This window comes from Ambystoma mexicanum, chromosome 8 (assembly GCF_040938575.1).
Source record: "Ambystoma mexicanum isolate Mex_15411 chromosome 8, UKY_AmexF1_1, whole genome shotgun sequence".
Lineage (NCBI taxonomy): Eukaryota > Metazoa > Chordata > Amphibia > Caudata > Ambystomatidae > Ambystoma > Ambystoma mexicanum.
Window position 1 is genome coordinate 785,405,347 of NC_090929.1, and position 19,562 is coordinate 785,424,908.

Consider the following 19,562-nt stretch of genomic DNA (forward strand, 5'->3'; position numbering starts at 1 on the left):
AATCTAACTGAACCGGCATAGACTGACTACTACGCGACCGCTAAACCGGAGCAGGAGAGGACGACACTGGAAGGAAAAAAATCTTCCAAAGATGCAAGTGCGTCCAGTCTCGAGCATGCGGAGAAAAGGACTGATGGGCGATGCGCTGGGCGGAGCTAAGGAGGGCAGGGTTACGGCCGCGTGTGGTACCCTGCGTAAAAAGAGAGGAAGGACACATTTTTTAAAAATGTGATGCTTTTTACAAAGTGCTCCGGTCCCGTCCCACAGGAAGGAGGAATGTCCCATAAGTATGGAGGAAAGGGGATGGGACGTAGGAGTATACCCTCTCGGCCTATATGGGACTGCCTATTCTGCATACTTATCTGTCATACTTATATTTGGCTAATAAACTAGGAAAAAAACAGATGTATCCAGAAAAAGGAGATGGCTCTTTAAAGAGACGGCCATATAAATGGGATGAGTGATCCTTGAGAGGTGAGAGCATGATGCGCAGGGGAAGCCCCCTTGCGGGATTACGCCTTAGGAAGGTGGAGCAGAGGAAAGCAGCGGGACCCACGACTGCTGGAGAGATGTGGCTTATCAGAGGGATTCACTGATGACCAGAATCAAGCAACAGGGGAACCATTGTTCACATGGAGATCCGTTTAAGGTGGTAGCGTGACTACAAGAATAATGTGGTAGGCAAAGCGCCCAAGCAACAACGCTGAGACCCTAGCAGTTGTGAGTGTTATCCGCTCCCAGCCGGCCGTGTCTGGATGGGAGCCGGCAACAGAGAAAAAAGTATCAGAGAGTGGGACAAACACTGAGGTCCTGCTAAAATGAAGTAAGACATTGAGTGGCACAGACGGGAAACTGACTAACAGAGCCAGGCCCAAGCACCGTGATGTTCTCCTACAATGAAAGAGGTACTGGGGAGAAGGGGAAAGGCGGGAGGCCGCCGTAACAACGTACTAGGAAGGGGGGCAAGGGGGAGACACTCAAAGTACTATATTTGAATGTCAAGCATTTAATGAGTACTGGAAGAACGTAAATGCAATAGAGTGTGACAAACAAATGCTCGAGAAAAACAAAAAGTGGAAAAATAGCCTGGGAGGAAAGGGGACACCTCCAGAGACTAAGACTAGAAGGAATAAGTCAAGGGAACAGGGCAGTAAAGGGGGCCAATACAGCATGAAGAACCCAGAAGGGGGGAAAACTCACTATTGGAATATGGGCCTGCAAAACCAAGGCCAATTGAAACCCAAGAAGAGAAACAGCATACAACTGAAAGGAAAAGTGTGGGAGTATCCCAAGGAACATTGGCGTAAATCTGATCCTAAAGAGTACAAAACCAATAAGTACATGGGAAGAGCTTCAGAAACTCAAAGGAGATTTCAAGAACCTATCAGAGCACATAACTTTGGGAAAACTAGATCCGGAAATTAAAGACATTTGTACATTTACAAAACCAGAAACTTAGACGGATTCAAAGATTAAACCTCTTTGAAGAACACCAGAAGAAGATACGATCAGTAGAAGAGACATTCATTTGGACTAGTTTTGAGTTATTCTTCTTAGTGGTAGGGTCAAACAGAATTAGGTTTAGGACTGAGGACCATTACTTTTTTGGACTTACTGACAGTAGAAGAGCACCTTTAGTTGATTTAGATAGGGTAATCCCTTAAGTAATAGGGAAAGGTAAACATTAACCATATATTTTCAATAAAAGTAACCTAACATGTCTGTCCGATGTTGAATGAACCATTTTTATCAGAGAATGGAACGTCATGTGCTTCGTGTTAATGGGTCAAGAGAAGACAGAGGATCTAATATGGATTTTGATGCAAGTCAATGTAACTTTTTCATGTACGATTAAAGTACTCTGTATAAAACATGGCACAATAAACATAAGTCACTATTTTGGAAAGCATTTCCAATTTTAACAATGTAACAAGAATTGGAACTAAAATTTGGAATGTGACCATCTATTATAACAAGATTCCCATCGCTTGGACTAATGAAAATACAACTGGTGGAGGATCTGTTCTTTCAATGATTATGCACGTAAACAGTTTGAATGGCTCTGTAGTTTCATCTTTTATTGCAATCCAATATGTAAGTCCTGGACAATTATTTAAAAGTATAACTTTTCTTTTTATGAGAAGTAAATAAACATGGTGTGTGTTTATTTAATGTGTGCCTTCCATATTTTGTGTTCGGAAACATGATTGTGTAGATGCTGACAGCAGACGTTTGGCTTCGCTATAGACCAACATCTTTAAAGGGGCGTAGCATATCGGTCTGACATGTTGTCAGCTAGAGAGGTGTGAGTTAAGATTCATTGCCACCACAGCACTTGAATTTAGGGCGATGGATGGACAGATTAGATCCCAAGATGGTGGGTTTCCAACCCATGCGGTGTGCATGTGAAAATGTCTGGAAATCAAAGGGAAGATGCATTAGAAGAAAAAAATGTAAAGCATCGATGAATGCTCAAATATGCATGCCAGAACATTGGGCAGATAACGTGCCTAAGAAAACCTTCCCCTTTAAAATCTTGCACAAAGAATGACTATGGAGGACCAACAATTCCATAGTCATGAGCCTTATTAATATGAGGATAGAACAAGTTACTTACCTGTAACTATTGTTCTCCAGCATGGGTCTGGCATGGACTCACATGCTCATGAATATTCACCGCTGTCAGGACGGGAATCGTCTAAAAGAAAACACTTTCACTTTCAAACTGTATTTCTCCTCTAAACCAATCACTGAACTCTGGGTCATACGGCCCCCAGCCAATGACAGTCCTCTCCCCAAGCCCCTCCTCTAGCAGCCATCTTCAGTTTTGAAAAGCATGTAAAGTGGCAGTATGACCAAGAAGTGATGCAGAGGAGCAGGAGGGAGGGTTTGCATGTTAATCCATGCCAGACCCAAGCTGGAGAACAATAGTTACAAGTAAGTAACTTGTTCCTTATCCAGAAAGGGGTCTGGCATGGATTCACATGCTCATGTATAAAGAATACATAGCAGTACAACATTACACAACGACGGGAGGTGGCAAGGCTCAATAGAAGCCATCACCCTTACCTCTGGCCAGGCTCACCTCAAGCTAACAGGTTGCGCAGCACTACTTGGCAGACTCTGAACTCCTACCTGGAATCCCTGTCTATGCAGTAGAATCTCATGAAGGGGTGCATGGACCCCCACGTAGCATCCCTGCAGATGTCCAGCATGGGCACACCAGACACGAATGACGTAGTCACCACAATCGCTCCAGTGGAGTGGGCTCTCGGACAGCCGGGCAGTGGTCGGGTCGCCAACCGATGAGTGCGCGATGCAGTCGTAGAGCCACCGTGAGATGGAAGCCTTGGGCAAGGCCTTCCCATGGTTCACAGGACCAAAGTTCACGAATAGTTGAGATGTCTTCCGAAAACTCTTTGTGCGTGCCACATAGAACTGAGCACGAGCAACTGCCAGCGAGTGCAAGGCCCTTTCAGCCAGTGATGAAGGCTTCAGAACAAACATCGGTAACACTAAAGGTTCATTGAGGTGGAATTCCGATGGAACCTTCGGCATAAATGAGGGGTGTGTCTGCAGCACCACCCTCGACTCGTGAAAGTCAGATAAGGCTGTTTGCACGATACGGTCTGCATCTCACCTACCCTCCTGGCAAAGGCGATGGCCACAAGGAAAGCAGTCTTCCACAAGAGGAACTTGAGGGCCCTGATGCATAGGCTCGAAGGGAGCCCCCATGAGCCTGGTCAGCACCACATTGAATTCTCACGCCGGGGCGGGAGCCTTCACTGGCGGGAACGATCAAAACAGTCCTTGAGGAATTACTTGACGAGATGGTTGGACAAAAGAAGATCTTCCTGGAGACCTGGTGTAGCAGGTGATAGCTGCCAGATGCACCTTGATAGAGGTGTGTGCCAGTCCCGCCTTGGCCAAGGACAACAAGTATGAAAGAATCTGCAAAGCCATGGCTCTCAGAGGGGTGATGTTCTGCGACCAGCACCATGTAGGGAAACACTTACATTTGTGACCTTAGCACACTTAAGAGTAGACAATCCTCTGTCCTTGGCAAGGACCTCCTTGCAGTCTGCTGGCAACTCATATCCCCAAACTCTAGATCCCCAAACTCTAGGGCTGCAGGAACTAAACTCTCAGGTTCAGCGATCCTGGGTCGTGATGCAGGATTGTGCCGCCATCTCTGAAGAGTAGATCCGCGACCACCGACAGCTGGCCCGGAGGCCACGCTGACAGGCTGAGAAGGTCTGGGTACCAAATCTGCCTCGGCCACACCGGGCCGATGAGTATTATCCTGCAACAGACCTGTTTGAGTTGATTGATGACTCGCAAGAGAGGCAACGGAGGGAACGCATACAGAAACAGGCCTGCCCACGGGAAGGAGAACGCGGCTTCCAATGCTTCCCGGTTGGTGGAACTGGCTGGCCAATTTCTGGCATTTGGAGTTTGCCGCCATCGCAAACAGTATCGATCTGTGGCCTGCCCCACTTGATGAAGATGCGGTCCACCTGGTCCTGCCGAAGTTCCCACTCGTGGCAGGAGCACAACTACCTGCTGAGGGAGTCGGCAATGATGTTCCTGACTCCCGCCAGGTGAAAAGGGATGAGGAACATAGTTTGACAGCCCAGTGCCACAAGGCATGCGCCTCTTTGGAGAGTGCTGGGGATCGAGTGACTCCCTACTTCCTGATGTAGAACATTGTGGTGATGTTGTCCGTGACGATCCTCACCAACTTGCCCTTCAGAGATGGAAGGAATGACTTGAGGGCCAAGCACCCTGCTCACAGCTCCAGGATATTGGTGTGAAGATCATTCTCCACCTGCCACAGTCCTCTAGCGTGTAGGCGTCCAGTGTGGGCTCCCCAGAACTCGAAGGAAGCATCCATGGTGACCATCTCCTGGTACGGGGGGCTTTGGAACCCCGGGTGATGTTTGAGTGTACGCCCCACCACTGAATCGCTCGTTGGAACTCGACGAGCGGGATCTTGTCCACAAAACCTCCAGACAACTGAACCCAGCAAGCATACAGGAACTCTTCGAAGAGGTCACATACATAACACGCAGAGCCGGATAAGGTAGATGCAAGACGACATGCTGAGCAGCGACTTTACGGTCCGCACCGTGGAAGTCTTCAGTGACAACAGTCGCTGCACTTTCCCCAAAATGGCCACTACCCTCTCCTCCGAGGGCGACGCTAGGCAGGAGACTGTATTGAGTCTGGCTCCTAGGAACAGCACGTTCTGCAATGGTGTCAAGCAGGACTTCAGATAATTGATGCAGAACCCCAGTTCCGTACACAGCTGGACGATCGCCTGTGTGTCCGACGGCCAACTCTAGAGAACTAGATGCAGATGGGCCACCACTGGTGCCAGGCACTTTGTGAATACCCTGGGGACCGATTTCATGCCGAAGGGGAGGGCCTTGAACTGGTAGTGCCATCCCTGCACTGCGAAGCATAGGAACTTTCAGTGCTTCTAGTGAATGGGGACATGGAAACAGGCGTCCTCCAGATCCAGCGAAGTCAAGAAGTCTCCACCTTAAAGTTGGCTGAGAACGTGTTGCAACGTGACCAGCATGATATGCTTGAAGTACTTGTTGAGACGTTGCAGGTCTAGAATGGGCCACCAGCCCCCAGTTTTCTTTTTGATCAAAAAGTATCTGGAGTAGACTCTGGCACCCCAGTCATTGTGGAACCAGCTCCATTGCCACTGTCAAAGCATGGCCCGGACCTCCTCTAAGAGTTGAGGGATGTGCTGCTCCAGCCAGGCCACTGGAGGTATCTGCTGACACTCCAGGGTATGTCTGTCGGCGAGAGTGTCCAGCAACCATCTGTCAGTGGAGATCTTCTCCCGCTCACTGATGAATCTCATCAGCCAGCCTCCCACTGCGGTGCATGGGTGGGGGCCCCGACATCTTGGCTGGTTCAGTCCTGCTTCTGCCCCGCCGTGCCGTCTTGAGAGTGACTAATGCACTGACCACCTCTACCGTAGGCCTTGGAATGGCCCGTGGACCGGGAGGGCTGACGGTATGACGAGATGAACCCCTTTGTCGATCTGTCCGACTTTCCTCTGGAGGCGTTGTTAGGAAGAATTCTCTGTTTAGGCTGAATTTCCTAACCTAGTGAGTCCCCCAGCAGCTTTGCTGGATTTTTTGGGGTTTATTTTTTTCTCCTGCCAAGAGTGAGACTCTTTTACCCTCACTCTTGGACATGACTTGAGAGTGTTTTCTGTGACTTGCTATGTGCTTATGGGCTAGGGGGTAATTTTCCCCATAGGCCATCATTGGTTTTTGAATGTGTGTTACAGAGCACCCTCAGTGCAGTAGCACAGGGGTGTCCTAGAGACCCCCAAACATAGACTCCACACCCTGGGACTGACTACTGTCTCCTTGGGTCTGTAAAGTTACCATTGACTTTACTAGTCTTAACTTAGGAACTTAACCAGTACAAACCATCTTACTGTGGAAGTACTGGTAGGGGCAATTAGATTGCCCCTGGGTCTGTTGTCGAGGGGGTACTGTCCCGTCCCCCCTCGCCGAGTTCTGGCTGGTGGCAGTGGATACCACGGAAATATTCCACCGGAATATTTCCCAAAGGGATTTCCCATTGTTTTTGATGCACCACTTTTTGGTGCAATGTTAAAGATACAGCCGGTTTATTTATTTAATATAAATTCACCGGTTGGGATTTTTTGCCGGAACTCGCCGCCAAAATGGCGTCTAGGTTCACTTCAGTAACCCTGAACCCGAGTCGAGCCTTTGTTCCACTTTTGGCGGGCTTCTGCACAGAAGCCCTCCAAAGTGGTGCCATTCTGTCTGGGTACCACAGGGGGTGTGGGAGGGGGTTTAGGCACCCTGGACTGAGTTGCCTTGCCAACTCATGTCGCACTCTAGTGTGATTGGCCCAAGTGGTGAGCCACCCCGCTCACCACTTAGCATGTTTGAGTGACAGCTAGGCTGTATGAATGGGGGTTTGCTGCATAAAAGCAGGGTTTTTGGGACTGGTTCTTCAGAAGTCGCCACAGGACCTAAGAAGCCGAAGAGGGAGAAGCCGAGCCGACCTGCCAAGACGACACCAGCGGTGAAGCCCTGCGGAACCGTCTCACCACTTTTCCCGACGACAGAGGAGATCTCCCGCCGGAGAGTCTTCTTCCCTTAACTGGTGGGGACAACCAGTTGCTGCCTTCTTTTCGCCATCCCGAAGCATCTCGTGGCCGCCTTGCCTGTGCCAAGCACCCCGGCAACCGGGATACCACTTTTTGCCTCAACCGCGAAAGAGGGGTAAAAATCCTTTGTGACCGGAAAACTCCACGGCTGGCCTCATCCCTGGTAGTGCAACGACCTGCAGCTTTCCTCAACGTCGAGATCACCTCTTCCTCGGGACGACGCTGCGACTTGCACCCACTACCAGGAACGACTACCACCGCTGGAGGAATCTTTCCACTTTTAAAAGGTACTGTGTTCCGCCCGGCCTCCCTTGCCACCGATTGTACAGGGTAGATTTAGCCCTCGGCTCTCGAACCTGGGTAGGTCTGGGACACCCTAACTAAACTTTTCAGAACCGTAGTAAAACCTTTTTTACTCACCTGCAAAGACTTGACATTGTGTGATCTTGGGCACATTTTCGCCTGGCTCCCTCTAAAGCGGGCCCCGAACTAATTCTCCTTGTTCCACCATTGACTGTCTTTGCTAACCTTTTGTGAAAAGTGTTTTACCTTACTGCTCTCTTTATTTCTGCCTTTTCCCTCCCTTTTGGTAATACTTGTTGGAGTATCATCTAACGTTAAGCGCTCACCTCTGGTTGGAAATAAGTGGTGTTAACTTAGAATTGTCCAGCAAATGATTAGGGATGTACATATGAGTAATAGTAACTGTGTTTGACTTTCTTACCTTTTCTATTGTGCTAGTGTAATTTATGAGTGTACCTTTAATAAATAAGTTTATACTTTTACACCTAGCTCTGGTCAGTGTTTGCTTGTGCTACTGTGCCTCTGTACCTATTGTGTATCCTCTGTATACTGCCTAACTCTTCTTTAGGGAAGTCTGACTGCTCAGCCACAGCTACCACAGTGAATCTGTGCGGTGCAGACTGCTACCAAGTGGGTTTACTGCCAACACCTGTAGTCTTAAATCTTTTGCAGTGGTCCCAGAGGGAACTGCACAGGTTTCTGCCTAACAGGCGTGAAAGGAAGAGCAGTGTTGTTGGAGTGCCCAGGGCACGAGCAGTCTCTGTATCCACCTTGATGGCCTGCAGGGACTCAACAGCCTTCCCAAAGAAGTTATGTCGAAGGGCATGTCCAGCACCTTCGTCTGGACTTCCGGGCGGAAGTTTGTAGCCTTCAGCCAGCCTTGACGACTGAGGCAGACACTGTTCCCCATCTGCCGGAAACCTGTGTCACCGAAGTTCAGTGCCACTGTGATAGCATGATCCGAAGCCACCTCTCCCTCCTGGAAGAGGGAAATCGACTCCGTCCTCTTGTCGTCGGGCAGGAACTCTAGAATTTGGCCCAGCTTGTACCACAGCTCCCTGTCATACCTGGCCAAGATCATTGGCAGCCTTGATGGTTTATGCCACAGTGTAAATAACCTTCCTCCCATAGCATCCAATTTCTTCCCCTCGATGTCCAGAGGATGACTAGGAAGGGTTTGACAATCTCTTCCTTGTGGTTGCCAAAACCACAAAGTACAGCGATGGTTGTGACCACAGACACCTGGGGGCAGACTCCGGCACCTGGTACTTTTTCTTCAGCCTATCCATTTGGCCGGGAAGGTGACCGTGCAAGGATTCTTCAAGGGGGCCAGGCCTTCCTCCCATACGTTGTCCAGGAGAGGCACTGCCATGGTCTTCCTCTTGGCCTCACACCTCTGGTACAGGAAGCCCTCATCCTTGGTTTCCTCGGGCGTAAGCTGGAAAGGTTATGAGGCTTTGGCGACCATGGAATGAAACTACCCCACCTCATCTGGTGGGAAAACTCAGTTGCAGAGATCTGACCGCCATTACGACATCGTCTGTCGCCATGCCCGTGCCCACCGGAGGGAAGTGCACCTGGTGCGGGCTGATACGGGGGCATCGGATGATGCTCCTCCTTTTAACCAGAGGCTGATCCGGGGCTGCAGGGACCGGGGTCTGCAGCCTCCTTTTCTGGATTTCTGACACTGTGTGCAGCCTGTGGTTGGGTCGGGACTTCACCCCTCACCCTCTTTTTTTGCACCCTGAGGGCTCTGGCCAGGCGCAGTCGGCATCCTCTCCTCCGGCGTGCCAGCAGGCTTTGCAACCGCCCCAGCTGCGGCCTCCTGCCTCAGAGGCGGGACAACCTGGGTGCAGTAGGGACCACCCTCATGGGGTCAGTCCTTTGGGTCTTCGAGAGAGCAGCAGCCACCGGCTCAATCATTGACAAAGCTTTCTCCTGCACCGCTTGGGCAAGTAGGACACCTTTTCCTCCGTCCTGGGCTTCTCCTGTTTCTCCCGCAGCTTAGCTGGGTTGGACCATTTCCTCTTTGAAGAGGAGCTCGATCGCTGGCTGGCAATGGAGGCGGATGGTGATGATTGAGCTCTGCCCATCGCATGACCCGCTTAAGCAACTACCCCGATGGAACCGGATTCGCAGTGCTTGGCCTTGTCTTGGGCCCCCATGGATGGGGCGTCCTCAAAGGACTTAGAAGCCTGCTCCTCGGACCGGCCGGCCCTGGGTGAGACATGATCCTGCTTGGGGCACAGGGCAGAGGCGTTGGCGTTTATCCACACTGCCAGTCTACTGTGTCGATCGTTCATTGTTTTCATGGAGAAGCCGAGACAGATCTCGCACGCTCCTTCCTTGTAGTCCAGATAAAGCCACAAAAAAATAGAAACTTTTTCCATAGGAAACAGCAAAACTGTAGCAGTAGCTCACAGAGCAAAACTTGAGGACTCCCAACACTTGAACGTGTGGTAAAAATCTGAGGATGGCTGTCAGAGGAGAGGCCTGTCATTGGCTGGGGGCAGTATGACCCAGAGTACAGTGATTGGTTTACAGGAGAAATACAGTTTGTAAGTGAGTGTTTATTCTTTTACCCAGGATTCCCGGCTGACTGGGAAAATTCATGAGCAGCTGAATCCATGCCAGACCCCATGCTGGAGAATAAGCATTTTCGAAATACAGACCACCAGAAGGGATTGGAAATTGCTAACAAGGATGTGGGTTGCTTGCATATTGTCAAAAACTTTCTGCGAACAACAAATTATTTGCCTCTAGCTAAGTAATGTTCTTTCTGATGGATGTTCCTCCCACGGATACCTCATCTATGATATTCTTATCCTAGCACAGCTGTTCTCTGGAAAACTTGTCACCAGGGGGCACAATGTGGCACCACGGATAGGGGGTCAGGCCAGTATATATAGCAGCGCTGCGCCCCATGACCTCAGTTCTACCCATTTTCTCTAGCACTTCGAAGCTGAGGGACCAAAGACCTGATAGTGTACTGGCTTCACGTAAGCGGGGCAGGTAGGGAGGGCGATGAAGAATCCATGGGAGGAACATCTATCAGAAAGAACATTACTCAGAGGTAATTCATGTGTTCTTCTAGAAAACACAGCAGGCTTGCTCTACTAAACCAGGCATCCTGGCCCACAAGGGAATCCAAGTAGCAATTCTTAGCAAACAGTACAAATACATCCACATTGCTGCCTGGCAAACATCCAGGACTGTGACTCCCCTCGGCAGGACAGGGGTGGCCACCACTACACTGGTAGAATGAGCTCCTTGACCCTCAGACACATCCTTCCCAGCCGTATATTAGCCTTCTCAAATATAGAGAATGATCCATATGGACAGGGTCTGTTTGGTCACAGCATGAGCACCAGTGTAACCAACGAAAAGTTGGTAATCTTTCCAAGACTCGCACAAGAGCTAGAATTTACAGGCCGCAGAAGATCCAGCCAATGGAATCATTCCTCTGCATTGAGAGATGAAAATCCAAGACCACCAACAGCAGAAAGGAGGGTCTTCCTCTCAAGGTCACCGTTTTTGGAAAAAAACAACTAGGGAGGTAAAACAGAACTCCTGGAGCTTACTAATCAGTTTCGCATAAGTGATGACAACCAGGAAAATCACCTTGAGGGTGAGCAAGCCAATAGAACATGAATGAAAGGGCTCAAACAGAGCAGCCATAAGAAGCGTTAAAACTAAATAAAATCCCACGCCGGGATTAAAAACTGGCACAGAGGAAACTGGTTACACAGCCCCATAGGAACTGTATAACAGCGGGGATTGTGAAAAACGAGCCCTGTTCTGGGGACCTCTTGAATACCGAAATAGCGGCAAGATAACACGTCACAGAGTCCATCTGCAGCCCGCTTGGGACAAACAAAGCAGAAAATACAACACAGGCGACACAGGATAGGACAAAGGATACACGTCCCACTCTTAGCACCACGTTGAAAATGTATGCCACCTGCTGGCATAAGACATACATTACTCACCATAATCGTATTTCTGATGATTGTATCTGCTTAGAATAAAATTCTGTGCATATAGTGCGACATTTAGGGGTAATCGCAGAGTATTGCATCTTTTTTTCGGAGATCGAAAGGGATGTTGACATGGGCATTACTGTAACACTATCCCCAACGTGACATGTAGTGTACCCAAAATCCATCAAGAGTTGCAGCCCCACTGTTTGTTTTTTTCTGCCGTAAAGGAGCCTTATAGTCTGCGTGAGCGAGTACAAAAGAGAGAAGGTGTAAGAAGTCTATGTTCCTTCTACTCCAAGAGGGGAGGAAGGGTGAACGCATGCGAACCTAAGCAGATACAATCAGAAGAACAAGTTACTTACCAACTGTAACGTTCTTTCGACTGGATGTTCCTCCCACGTATTCCTCATCTTTGATAAATCCACTCCCAGCTTGCTGGCCTCGGAACATTTTTTCACAGTAGAGAACGCTGCACATCGACGTCCCTCGAGTCGGTGTCCCTCGAAGGCCTCCGTATCAGCGCCGACGTCACCATAGGGAAAAATAGTCTCACGCAGCGTCCGTTGCTCAGTTTTGTTTTGAGGTGCTGTTTTTGCCTTGTATGAAATGGTTAATAACCCTGAAGGAGCGTAGGCTGCAACTACAAGGGACGTTTTACTGCGGGGAAGGATGGGAGGGGAGATAAGGAATACGTGGGAGGAACATCCAGTCGAAAGAATGTTACAGTTGGTAAGTAACTTGTTCTTTGAATGGATTGTGTCCTCCCACGTATTCCTTATCTTTGGTAGACTCCCAAAGCAGTAGTGTGTAGAGGAGGCGGGAGGAAAACAAAATGTTTCCTTTTAAAGATGCACAAAGTGCAACACAGCTTTTCCAAATCTTGTGTCCTGGCTAGAGGAGGAATCAAGACTGTAGAATTTAGTGAAAGTATGTGCGGACGACCACGTGGCAGCCGCACATATGTCTTTAATTGGAACTCCTCTTTGGAGAGCTGAAGAGGCTGCGATACCCCTGGTTCAATGAGCCCTGAGGTGTTGAGGGGGCTCTTTTCCTGCCAATTTATAACACTCTATAATAGTTAATATAATCTATTTTGAGATGGTCGGTTTTGTAATAGGTAAACCTAATTTGTGCCCTGCATACTCCACAAACAATTGGTCTGCTTGCCTAATCCTCTCAAGTCTGCTAATGTAAAAACTCAAGGCATGCCTTGGATCCAGCCTGTGCAAACTTCTTCCTCTTTCTCTGGATGGGGAGGAGGGTAAAATGATGGTAAGGTTATTTTTTGTGTGATGTGGAATTCTGAGACCACCTTTGGGAGAAAATTCGGCTTCACTTGGAGAACTACCTTATCTTTGTGAAAGATTGTATGTGGAGGTTTGCAAGACAAAGCTTGCAATTCGCTCACTTCTGGCCGAAGTTAATGCCACTAGAAAGACTGTTTTAAGAGTGAGAAACCTTAATGAACAGGAATGAAGGGGTTCGAATGGAGTACCCATTAGAAATGTCAAGACTAGGTTTAGGTCCCACAGTGGAACTTGAAAAGGAGTTGGGGGGGAAAACATGAGTTAACCCTTTTAGAAATTGAATCACTATGGGCAATTTGAAGTATGAAGGATCCTCTGCAGTGTGCTTGAAGATTGACAGCACTGCAAGGTAACCCTTGATTGTGCCAACTTGAAGACCTGAATTTGTCAAATATATCAAAAAAGATAACACCATCGATGTAGTACATGAAAAGGGTTCAATATTCTTTTCTCTACAACAGCTGCAAAATTTGTTCCAACGGCAGCGGTATAAAGATTTTGTTGCTGGCCTTCTGGCTGAAAGCAATACCTCCATTACGTCATCCGGGAGGTCTCAATCCTTGTATCTCAACCGTTCAGAAACCAGGCGTGAAGGTTGAGGGTCCCGATATCCGGATGGAGAACCTGACCTCCCTTCTGCGAGAGAAGATCCTCTCTTTGCGGAAGACGAATCGGAGGACAGATGGTCATATGCAGAAGATCTGGGTACCACGTTCTCCTGGCCCAATCCGGGGCAAATAGGATCATGGGTTTCCGGAATCTCCTCAGCCTCCTGATCATTTGAGGAATGACAGGGACTGGAGGAAACACGTACAGAAGTGGAAACTCCCAGTCCACCACGAACGTGCCCAGAGCTCTTCTCGGGGGAAACTCACTTGAGCAATACTGATCGCACTTCCGGTTGATACTGGTGGCAAACAGATCCACTTGAGGGGTTCCCCAAAGAGAAAAGATCTCTTGAAGGACTTCCTGAGCTAGTTCCCACTCATGGGAGACTGTTCGGCCTGCTCAGAGCGTCCGCCGTCGAGTTCTTCTCTCTCTCCGGCTAAGTGAACTGCAGATAGAGAGATTCCTTCTTGATTTGCCCAGATCCAGAGCTGCATCGCCTCTGCACAGTCACAGTGACCCTACGCCTCCTCTTTTGTTGAGGTAATGCATGGCCACTGTGCTGTCCGTCATTATCAGGACATTCTTTCCCTGTACCAATGGCAGGAAAGCCTTCAGTGCTAGTCTGATCGCTCTCAGCTCTAATAGGTTGATATGTAGTCTGGACTCTGATGGAGACCAACGACCACTGATGGTTAAGTCGTTGGCATGGGCTCCTCACCCCGTGAGTGAAGCGTCCGTGACTACTGTTACCTCCGGCCATGGTTGCCAAAACTGTTCTCCTTTCAAGATGTTCTCCCGGCAGGCCCACCACTGAAGGTCTCGAGCCACTCTGTCCGGGATCAATAGGAGATGTAACATCTTTCCTGAGTATTGTGACCACACAGTCATTAGCGCCCACTGGAGAGCTCATTCTCAGGTGAGCCTCTGGCACTAGAAAAATGCAGGATGACATGAGGCCGAGCAAACTCAAAAAGTCGAAGGCGGGTAGACGCTGGGCATTTTGAAACTTGATGACCGTCTGTAGAATATCTTGAGCCCTCACCTCTGGTGGCAAGGCTTTTCCCAGGGATGTGTCCAGGACTGCTCTAATGAACTGGAGTCTCTGTGAAGGTATCATCTGTGACTTCTTTAAGTTGAGGGAGAAGGCCAGCTTGTGGAAGTCGCAAACATAATCTAGATGGATCTGAGCTTGTTCCTGGGACGCTGCTCTGATCAACCAGTCGTCCAGGTAGGGGTAGACATGAATCACTTCCCTCCTTAGACTTGCAGCCACAACCGCCATTAGCTTGGTGAAGACCCTTGTGGCGGAGGTCAGCCCAAATGGCAGAATGCCAATGGCAAACCTCAGGTACTTCCTCTGCTTGTGATGGATTGGCACATGAAAGTAAGCATCCTGAAGGTCTAGCGATACCAACCAGTCCTGAAGCTGGAGGGCCTGATTTATCTGAGAAAGGGTTACCATCTTGAACTTGTCTTTCCTGAGGAATGTTTAATTCTCGCAAGTCCAAGACGGGTCTCAATCCTCCATCCTTCGGTATTAGAAAATAGGGGGAATACCAACCCTTGTTCTTCTCTGCTACAGGTACCGGTCTCTAGCAGGTCTGAAATCTCCTGCATAAGGAGCGGGTCTGGAAGCTTCAAAGAGTTGTTCCCTGGTGGATGGCTCTGAGGAGTGTGTAGGAAAGGCAGGCAGTAACCTTGGGCAACTGTTTCCAATGCCCAAGCATCTGACGTAATAGCCTGCCATTCTGTCAGATGTTGAGTTAACCTGCCTCCTATTGGTGTTGTGTGGGGAGACCTCAGAGGGGTTTAGAAGTGGCTGACGCATATGTTGAGGGTAAAGCAGCACCTGCTGATGCGGGTTTGGTACCTTTGACATGTTCACCACGGGTGAATAGTCTCTGGCCCCTTTGAGCTGGCTGCCCTCTGCCTTTTCCGAATGTGGAGTAAAAACAAAAGGGCTTCCCCTTCCAGGACGTACCTGTGGGGCGATTTGGAATTTGACGGATTGCAGCCCCAAGTGATTTTGCTGCCGCCTTTGAGGTTTGCAATTTCTCCAGGCGGTTATCAGCCTTTTTGCCAAATAGAGAGGTGCCATCAAAGGGCATATTCAGAAGCCTGGCTTGCATATCAGGAGCAGAACCAGACATCCGAAACCACGCAAATCTGCGGATTGTGGTACTTGCCTCCCTGGCTCTGCTGATGCGGTCAGCAGAGTCGATACCTGTTTGGAGGGACTCGCGCATTGAATCCTTGATGATGTTCAGGAATGCGTCTCATTCCTCCCCTTCTGGGAGACAGTCAGCCACTGATGAAGCACACTCCCAAAGGGTGTGGCTGAATCTAGCTAGCGTGCAAGTGGCGTTAATAGACTTAAGTGCCATACTGCATGCTGAAAAGACTTTTTAGACATTGCATCAAATCTTATGTCGTCTCTGTCCTGTGGTATAGTGGGGTATGCCGACTTACTATTGGACGACGTTGCTGCCTGCACTACTAAACTCTCTGGAGTTGGGTGCTTAAATATTTAGGGTCTGAGGCGGACACTCTGTGCTTCAGAGAGCTTTGTATTTACTGCAGGGATACATTCAAGTGTCTCCCAATTTGCAGCTATTTTTCTCTGCAATGCAGCATGAAAAGGGACTATAGGGTCTTTTTGAGGCCCTTTATCTAAGATGTCAGTAAGATCATCTTGCTGGAAAGAGGGTGCAGGTGTTGTCCACCCCATAAATTGCATATTTCTATTCATAAGGGCTCTGTAAGGCATTTCTGCATGTTCCCCAGGTTCTGGTCTGGCAAATTCTGCCTCTGGAGAGATATCTATGCCACTGGCATCTTGTAAAGATTCTTGTAGATCTTTCAATCTATTCTCCTCAGAAATGTGTTCCTCCGGAATGGGTACTGTTGTTCTTTGTAAGCCAAAAGGTCTCTCATTGTCAGAGTCCTCCCCTTCCTCATATATAGAGGATAAAGCTCTGGAATAATCAGATCTTGGATAAGGGGTAAAACCCATTTCCAGAGAAGGAGCCAAATTGGTGGAAACTGCTTGGGAAAAAGTTGTGGTTGTCGATGTAGATGTTATAGGTTTCGACAAACCCGCAAATGGCGTCGAAAAACTCAAAAAGGGCCTTGATGTATTCGAGAGGACCAGAATCCTACTCGGTGTTGTCGATATTGTCGACACCACTCTCGACGCCTTATTTTGCATTTATATAGCGCCTTATGTACCATTGTTATGATCTCAAGGCGCTGGTAGGTTGAACGCCCTCGGGAACCGAAGTTCAAGTAGGTAGAGATAAAGAGGGAGTCATAAGGTGCATGTAAGCACCGGATATGTGTGCATCAGGTGAGGCATTTGTGTAATAGCTGCTTCTTAGCGGTAGGTGTGGTGGTTGGGAGATCAAGAGTATGTGTTCGTTCTGGCAGGTTATCTGGACCGATTCTGGCTGCGTTAGGCCTGAGGAGAACGTCTAGGCTGGAGGGTACGTAACCAGCTGTATTTAGTTAGGATGATGGGCAGTATGAGGCAAGTGATGGTATGAACAGCTATACCGAATGGTGTCATAGTATCGCTGTGTTCTAGTTGAGTGGTGGTGTAAAGAAGAGAGTAGCGTGGAGATTTAATATGGTGGTTTATCTTAGGTGCTTGAGATCGAGCACACTCCATTAGATTCATGCACTGCGACCGTTCCATGCAATCCGTTTTGGGCACTCCAACCATTCTGTGCACTTCAGATCGTTCCATGCACTCGAATCATTTTTGTACGTATTCATTCCGTGCCCTCTATCTGTTCCGTGCATTCCATCTGTTGCATGTTATGTTACTTTGCATTCATGTAGCGCCTTGTGTACCGTTGGTATGATCTCAAGGTGCTGGTAGGTTGAACGCCCTCGGGAACCGTAGTTCAACCGACCCGTGCACTCCAACCGTTCTGTGCACTCCAATATGTTCCTCCGCCCTGCGCACTCTTCCTCCACCCCGCACTCCACCCGTCCTACGCACTCCACCCCGACCCATGCACTCCACCCCGACCCATGCGTCCCGTGCACTCCATCCGTCCCGTGCACTCCATCATCTATTCCAATCGTTCAGTTCATTCCATGCACTGTCATTCAATCTATCCGTTCTCTTCACTCAACCTTTTCCGTGCACTCGATCCGTATCATGTGCTCAATCCTTTCCATCTTCTCGATCAGCTTATTTCTCTCGTCTACTTTGTTCCTCTTGTCCACTTTATTCCTCTTGTCTACTTTGTTCGTGTCGTCCAATTCATTGCTTTCATCTATTTCGTTAATTTCATCCACTTCATTGCTTTCATTCAGTTTATTCCTTTCATCCACTTTCTACTTTCATCCAATTCACTCTTTCTATTTAGGTTAACTTTTTTAGTTTACATTTAGCGGTTACTGGTTTTAGATTTCTCGCTCGGATCATGATGCTGGATTGTCGTTCATGAGAAGGCGGCTTTGGGCTAAGGTCATTGATTGCTGTTATCCAGTATGACTTGCGCGTCAATTTCAGGGGGAAGAGCCATGTTTTCAGTAGTTTGCGGAAAGACATGAGGTCTTCGGTGAGTGAGATGTGGGGTGGAAGTGCGTTCCACAGAGTCGGGGCCAAGGCTGAGAATGATGATCCACCTAACCTGACAGAGTTGGTCTTTGGTATGACTAGGAGGCCGGCCGAGCTTGATCTTAGAGTGCGTGGAGGTGGGCAGGGTTTTAGCTTGTCTTGGAGATATTGTGGTCCAGTTTTATGCATTGCTCGGTGAGAGATGAATAAGGTTTTGAAGGTCACCCTTTGGGCAATCGGAAGCCGTGCAGAGTTTTGAGGGCTGGGGAGGTGTGATCACTTGGGCCAAGTGCTAGTAGCAGTTTGGCAGCGGCGTGTTGTGCTCTTTGTAGTTTAGTTAGTTGGTACGCGTGGACTCCGAGGTAGAGGGGGTTGGCGTAGTCCAGTCTTGACATGACAATAGACTGGACCGCAGAGAGTCTGTTGGGAAAAGAGAGGTATGGAAAAAAGTGCCTAAGAGTTTTAAGATGATAGTGGCAGGACTTGGAGACATTGTTGACTTGGAGCGAGAGGGTTAGGTCTGAGTCTACGGTGCATCCAAGGTTTTTTACTGAATTTGAGGGTGTGGGGGAATTGCCCATGGCAGATGGCCAGAGTAGCGGGTGCGGAAGAAGTTCAGTATTGCCACATACCATGATTTCAGTTGGAGGGGTTTAGCAAGAAGTGGTTTTTGGTCATCCAGTGATCTATGTTGAGGAGGCAGGAAGCGAGGTCAGGTTGGCAGTTGGGTTTTGAATTCAGAGTTTTAGGATCAGTTGTGTGTCATCTGCATAGTTGTAGCACAGGATATCGTGGGAGCGGATTATTCGTATGAGGGTGGACATATAGAGGTTAAACAGGAGGGCTGATAGGCATGCTCCTTGTGGAACTCCAGTGTTGACCTTTCGGGCGAGGGACGCATAGGTCGAGAGTAGGGTTATTTGGTTCCTATTGTCGAGGAAGGATGCTATCCAATTGAGAGCGTTTCGACGGATTACTATCGAAGGCGGCGGACAGGTCAAGAAGGATTAGTGCGGCGCATCCCGCAGAATCAGCAGTGTTTTTAAGGTCATCCCAGATTGAGGTTAGGGTGGTTTCGGTTCTGTGTCGGGCTCTGAAACCTGATTGAGCGGGGTCAAGGAGATTGTTCGCTTCGACAAAGGCATTTAGTTGGGAGTAGGTGGTTCGGTCAATGAGTTTGGCGAGGAACCTGGTGTTTGAGATCGGGTGGTAGTTCTTGGGTTCGAGGGAAAGTCTTTTTAGGAGAGGTTTGACATGCGCTGTTTTGAATGAGTCGGGAAAAATTCCCGAGGAGAGGGAATCATTTATGATGGTTCTTGCGTGTTCCCCTGTGCAGGTAGAAGCAAACATTTCTTTGAGGGTTGTGGCTGGGCATGGGTCGAGCGGGGAGCCGGATGGTTTGTGGGCAGACAGAAGTTTGAGAAATTGGTCAGTTGATATTGGAGTGAAGGAGTTGAAAGTTTGTAGGCTAGCGGTCGCAGGTGGTGGTATGGCAGGAAGGGCTGATGGGTTGCATGTTGGGTGTATTAGAGCTAATTTGTTGGTTAGCAGGTTTGTTCTTTCGAGAGCTGTGGTGTAAAAGTGAAGAGAGAGTGAGTCGCATAGTGATTATGAGGGGATGG